This window comes from Gossypium arboreum, chromosome 12 (genome assembly GCF_025698485.1).
Source record: "Gossypium arboreum isolate Shixiya-1 chromosome 12, ASM2569848v2, whole genome shotgun sequence".
In the NCBI taxonomy this organism is placed as follows: Eukaryota; Viridiplantae; Streptophyta; class Magnoliopsida; order Malvales; family Malvaceae; genus Gossypium; species Gossypium arboreum.
The window spans coordinates 79094231-79100392 of record NC_069081.1 but is presented as its reverse complement, the minus strand read 5'-3'; the positions used below and the strand labels follow the sequence as shown (position 1 = coordinate 79100392).

Below are 6162 nucleotides of genomic sequence, written 5' to 3'. Positions count from 1 at the left end.
ACTAGAAAGGGCCTAGTAGTAAACTTTGAAAGTATGATGGGAAGATGTGGGATGACTAGTTGATCATGCATGCAAAAATAAGGGATTTGCATGTCAAATTTCCCCAAAAGAAGCATAGTGGCGGCCAAGGTAGGTGTTGATGGGCAAGGAAACATGTTTCCAACATGTTTGGTTAGTGAGTTATGTATGAAGAAATAAAATAAGAATTAGCATTAAAGAAATGAACAAAAAAAAGATGAGCATGGATGCCCCCCATTGTTGTGCAACTAAGAAAGAAAACAAAAAATTTTGTTCATCCTTGTTCTCTCCTTTTGGCCGAAAATACTAAGAGGAAGAAGAGATTTTTGCTTCATTTTCTTTGTTTAGAAGAGATCTAAAAGGAAATTTGGCTAAACTTGCATCAAGAGTAAGGTATGTATGAGGTTGTGTTATGAGTTTCATGCATGTTTTAGTTGCTAACTTGATGTTCATGTTAGCCATGGTTCAAATCCTTGTTATGCCATGGGAAATGGTATTTGGCCAAAGTTGTTATTGTGTTAAAGCCATTGCATGCTAAATGTGAAGCTTGCTAATGATGCATGCAATGATGGATTGTCTACTCTTGAAATTTCTTTGTAGCCATCTTGAGTAAGACATTGAGTTTTCTTTTTGTTTAACCATGATTGAAGTTGAAAGGGGCATGATTGTGATGTATTCGGCCATGATGCATTCATGAGCATGGTTCATGCTTCTTGCATGTTAGTTAAAATTTGTGTTTTGGATGGCTATGGACACCTTGAAATTGACCTTGCACCTATATGTGTATATATGATTGCACATGATATTTTGATTATGAAGAAAGTGATAAATATGTTGTTTAAAGAAGAAATTTGTTGAAGAATGTTGTGAAATTTGCATGTACAATCGGCCTAGTACACATATGATGTGAAAATCTTGCAATTTATTGTTGATTTTGTGCAAGTATGACTAAGTATAATCGGCCACATGAGGGGAATTATTGTGCATGCATTCGGTTAGAGGCAAGCTTAATGATGCCTATTTTGACTTAGGTAATCGGCTACCTTGTTGTGAGCTAAGGCCGAATGTGTGCGTAATTAAAGAAAATTGACTAAAGTGCTTAGTTATGTGATGTTGAGTCAATGATATGTGTATTCGCCAAGGCTAGCAAGCGAGACTTTAATGAACTGAATTTGTTTGAATTAGCTCAAGAGCTTAGAGGCCACAATTGGATAAGGGAAGGAAAAAGTGATCGATTAGCCGTCGAAGCCGTTCGACAACATCCGAGGTAAGTCCTCAAGAAATGACCCTACTCGAATTATGTGAAATGAAATATGGATGTGTAATGATTATTGATTTATGTGTGTATGAGTATTTGAATGATACCCGGCTAAGTCCCAAGGCGATTATGCAAGTGATATGTTTATGTTTGAGCCTTAGTAACGAAAATGAAACATGGATGTGTAATGATTATTGATGTATGTGTGTGCATGAGCAATTGAATGATATCCGGCTAAGTCCCAAGACATTTATGCTAGTAATTATATCCGGGTTAAGACCCGAAGGCCATTGTGCTAGTGACCTCATCCGAGCTAAGACCCGAAGGCATTCGTGCAAGTTGTTAAATCCGGGCTAATACCAAGGCATTTGTGCAAGTCGTTCTATCCGGCTAAGACCAAGGCATTCGTGCATGTGGTTATATCCGGTTGTATTCAAGAAGCTTGGGCGAAGGTGAGCGTTGGTTGCTGTAATAAATTTAATTAGTACGCTCGAAAAGCCCAAAGGAAAAGGTATGTTTATATGTGCATTGGAAAAGTCGATATGTTTGAGTAACATTCGTTCAATCGACTAACGAATTTTCAGCTATTGAATTGGTTGATATCTTGTGAAAGTATACAATGATGAAGTGTGAAGTAAGTATGATTATGTGGATGTGTATTAATGAAATAATTCATTTGGCTATGTGAATGTAATGCTTTAGTTAAAGCTGATTTTATTGCTTGAGACTTACTAAGCATAAAAATGCTTACCCGTTGCTTTGGCTCTCTTTTTATAGATTTTGCTCGTTAGCGATCGGATTCGGGATCATTAAAGTCGAAGTCATCTACACTATCAAAGCCTCCATTTTGGGTATAATTTTGGTTGAACTTTGAAATGGCATGTATAGGACTACCCTATTGTAGAAGGTCATGTACCTTTCGGTTTTATGTAAGCTTGGATAGCCATGCTAAAATGGCTTAGATACGTTGTTAGTATGATTCTATAATCGTTTGTATGATGATCATTATGGGGTATGGAATGGTTTTGAAAAGATTAGCCATTGGAATGGTTAATCATGATCACACTTGTGCTATGTATGCAAAAAGGGCCAATTGAATCGTGGAAATCATGAAATAGGTAAAGGTTACCTTGAAAACAGATGCTGGCAGCAGCAGTGGTGTGGTTTTGAAAAATCACCAAAATTTGTAGGAATGGTATTAAATAGTGAATAAGTTATGTAAATGAACTTTGATGAGTCTACTTTCATATGGAAGAAACGAAACGGTCATAGGAGTTACTTGTTAAGAGATATTAAAGTTATTGTGAGACAGGGCCAGAACGGTTTCTGGGTCCCCTGTCGCAACTTTAAAAATTTACTATAAATTATCCAGAAAGAATTAGAAGTCATTCCTTATAGGTGCAGATTCCATTTTGAGTCTAGTTTCATTAGAAACAAACGGCACCAGTATTAAAGCCCTGTACAGAGAGATATTCAAGTTGTAACGCGCGAAGGCAGAGCAGTCGATCCCTGTAACATGGGTGACTTTAACTAATAAACTGTACCAATTGGCCCGACCAAAAATTCTAGAAATAAATCCATGGAAGGATATATGAGTCTAAATTCAGGGAAAATTCACGGAATCAGTTTCCGAGTTTTGAAACTCGAGATATGATTTTTAAGGCAACAGTGACGCAGTTTTCCAGCCTGTCTGGAAATGCCAAATTGGTCGGTACTTTAAGAGGATTTAGCTCGTCAACCCCTCGCGTCCGACACCGGCGATGGTCTCGGGCTCGGGGTGTTACATTATGTGTTCTTAATTCTTGTTTTAATATTCCAGGATATTGATTCAAGTTAATGCGCTTATTCAGAAGAGGAATAGACCTTGTCTAAGAGTAAATTTGTCATAATTAAGCATAGTTGATTGCACGCCTAGAGATAAGGTGATAAGATTTTGCCGGATTAGGGTGAAACCTAATAAGGGGATCCATAGATCAAGGTAATGGAACACTAGGGCGTTAATTAGAAAGAGATTTCAATTATTCAACCTATGGTTAGACGTTATTAGTCTCTAGAGAGATAATGATATAACTTAGGGATTTCTACGGATCAAGTCAAATGAATAAATCGTCCGATTCAGAGTCAAATAACAAGTGAAGTCTAGGTGAATTTTTCCTCAGGCATTGTCTTAATCAATCGAATTTTCTAAAAAGTATTTTCCCAAATTTCTTTCTGTGCATTATTAGTTTAATAATTAGTTTAGATAACCAAACCTCTTAATTTTTAGGCCAGATAATAAAAAGAAAGTAATTACTAGTACTCTTGGTTCCTTTGGGTTTGACAATCCGGTCTTGCTAAAGCTATACTACTGTTCAATAGGTACACTTGCCTTCATCGTGATAATAGTTAGTTTCAAGAACGATTAATTATAAATTTTTAAAACCTATCGCGAATATCACGTACTAACTTTTTGGCACACTCAATTTTTATTACTTTAGCCATTCTACTTTATTTGCAATTTAAATTTTTATTTTATTTTCTAATTCTTCATTTATTTTCTTCTAACAGTTATTTTTTCTAGTTTATGACCAGAAGAAACCCGTCAGGACCACTACTTTTTGACGGTGAGATCGACTGCACAGTTTGCAAAAATTCAAAAGAAATAAGACGAAGCTTAAGATACACAAAAAGAAGAGCAAAAGGACGATACTTCAACCACAACCGAGGAGATGGCTGAAAACCAAGAAAATCCGCTACCTCCTGCGATTGCTGCTAATCAGAATCCTGCTCCACATATTATGTATGATTATGCTACACCTTCTTTAGCAGGAACTGAATCGAGCATAGTTAGGCCTGTTGTTGCTGCAAATACTTTTGAACCGAAACCTAACACAATTCAAATGATACATCAATTTGTTCAGTTTTATGGTTTGCAGGATGAAGATCCCAACGCTCACTTGGCAAACTTTTTGGAACTCTGTGATACATTTAAAATTAATGGCGTTTTGATGACGCCATTTGCCTTCGGTTGTTCCCTTTTTCGTTGATGAATAAGGCTAAACAATGGTTGAATTTGTTACCACGAGGGTCAATCACTACTTGGGAACAAATGACCGAAAAGTTTTTATTAAAATATTTTTCGCTAGCTAGAACAGCCAAATTACGTAATGATATCTCCTCTTTTGTGCAGATGGATCTAGAAACACTCTACGATGCATGGAAGAGATATAAGGATCTGTTGAAAAGGTGCCCTCACCATGGGTTACCACTCTGGCTACAGGTTCAAACGTTCTACAATGGCCTGAATCCTTCGACTTGACAGATGATCGATGTAGTCGCTGACTGAACTATCAATAATAAGACACTTGAGGATGCTTATGAATTTATAGAAGAGATGTCACTGAATAATTATCAGTGGCAAGTCATGAGGACAAAGCCAACGAAAGCAGCAGGCGTTTTTAACATCGATTCAGTCTCCATGCTCTCATATCAGGTAGAACTTTTGAATAAAAAAATTGATGGTTTTCTTGGTTCTTCACAGGTTTACCCAGTAATACAGTGCGAAGCAAGTGGAGCTGGATCAAGCAATTCAGAATACCCACCCTATGGCCACAACATGGAGAACGAGCAGTTAAAGATCTCAAAATAATCCTTATTGTAATACTTACAATGCAGGTTGGAGGAACCACCCAAATTTCTTATGGGGAGGCCAAGGCAACCAGCAACCACCACGACCTCCAGGCTTCCAACAACCACCCTACCAACAAGAGAAAAAGCCGAACCTTGAGGAGATGCTAACAAAATTCATCTCGGTGTCAGAAACTCGTTTTCATAATCTCGAGACAACACTTAAAAATCAACAAGCGTCGATCCAAGGGCTCAAAACTCAGATAGATCAGCTTGCTAAATTGATATTTGAACGACCATAAGGTAGCCTGTCGAGTAACACTGAATCTAACCCAAGGGAGTAAATCAATGCAGTTACCATTCAAGATGAGGAAGGGTTAGTTGCACCTGAACCAGAACCAAGGCAAGAAATAGTGGTAAGTAAAGGTAAGGGTGAGGTGGACCACAATGACCAAAAATCGGTAAGTAAAGAATATAAACCTCGTGTGCCATACCCAAACACGACAAGGAAAGACCGCACAGAAGAACAATTCGGTAAATTCCTTAAATTATTAAAGAATTTACATATTAACTTACTGTTTATTGAAGCTCTTTCACAGATGCCAAACGAAGTCAAATTCTTAAAGGAGCTTTTAACAAATAAGCGGAAGTTGGATGAGGCGACGCATGTGGAACTAAATGTAGTTTGCTCAGCCATACTACAGAATAAGCTGGCCAAAAAATTAAAAGATCTAGAGAGTTTTACAATTCCCTGTTTAATTGGTAGCCTAGATGTTAATAATGCTTTGGCTCATTTAAGGGTTAGTATCAATGTTATACTTTACAAAATGTTTAAGCAACTAGGTCTTGGGAAACCCAAACAAACTAGGATGGGTACTCAATTAGCCGATAAAACAATCAGATTCCCTAGGGGATTATTTAAGATGGGTATTCAAGCTCGTAATTCAAGTAACACATTGAAAATTGAAGGTGGTTGTATAAATCATTCTACTAAAACTGACCATGTGGTGCAACCTACACAAGCCATGCTCAAGCAACAACAAAGGACCAATCTATAAAGAACGAAGGCTACAAATCGAGAAACTAGATGAATGGCAGATACAGAAATTGAGAACACCTGATAAACCGAAACTAAGCCAGGACGAGCTCAATACATCACCAAATCAACTTTGTAGGAAATAAGTTTGAAGAACCGCACAAGCCATGTTCAAGCAACAACAAAGGACCTATCTATAAAGAACGAAGGCTACAAATTGAGAAACTAGATGAATGGCGGATAC

The 6162-nt window shown here is 37.4% G+C and overlaps 1 non-coding gene across 1 annotated transcript; it reads right to left on the bottom strand.

Moving 5' to 3' along the window:
• Window positions 1-4412: 4412 nt before the first annotated feature.
• On the bottom strand, window positions 4413-4519 carry LOC128286318 (small nucleolar RNA R71). Its single transcript, XR_008276861.1, has one exon. It is a non-coding gene; the product is annotated as a small nucleolar RNA R71 (small nucleolar RNA).
• Between the last annotated feature and the right edge of the window lie 1643 nt (window positions 4520-6162).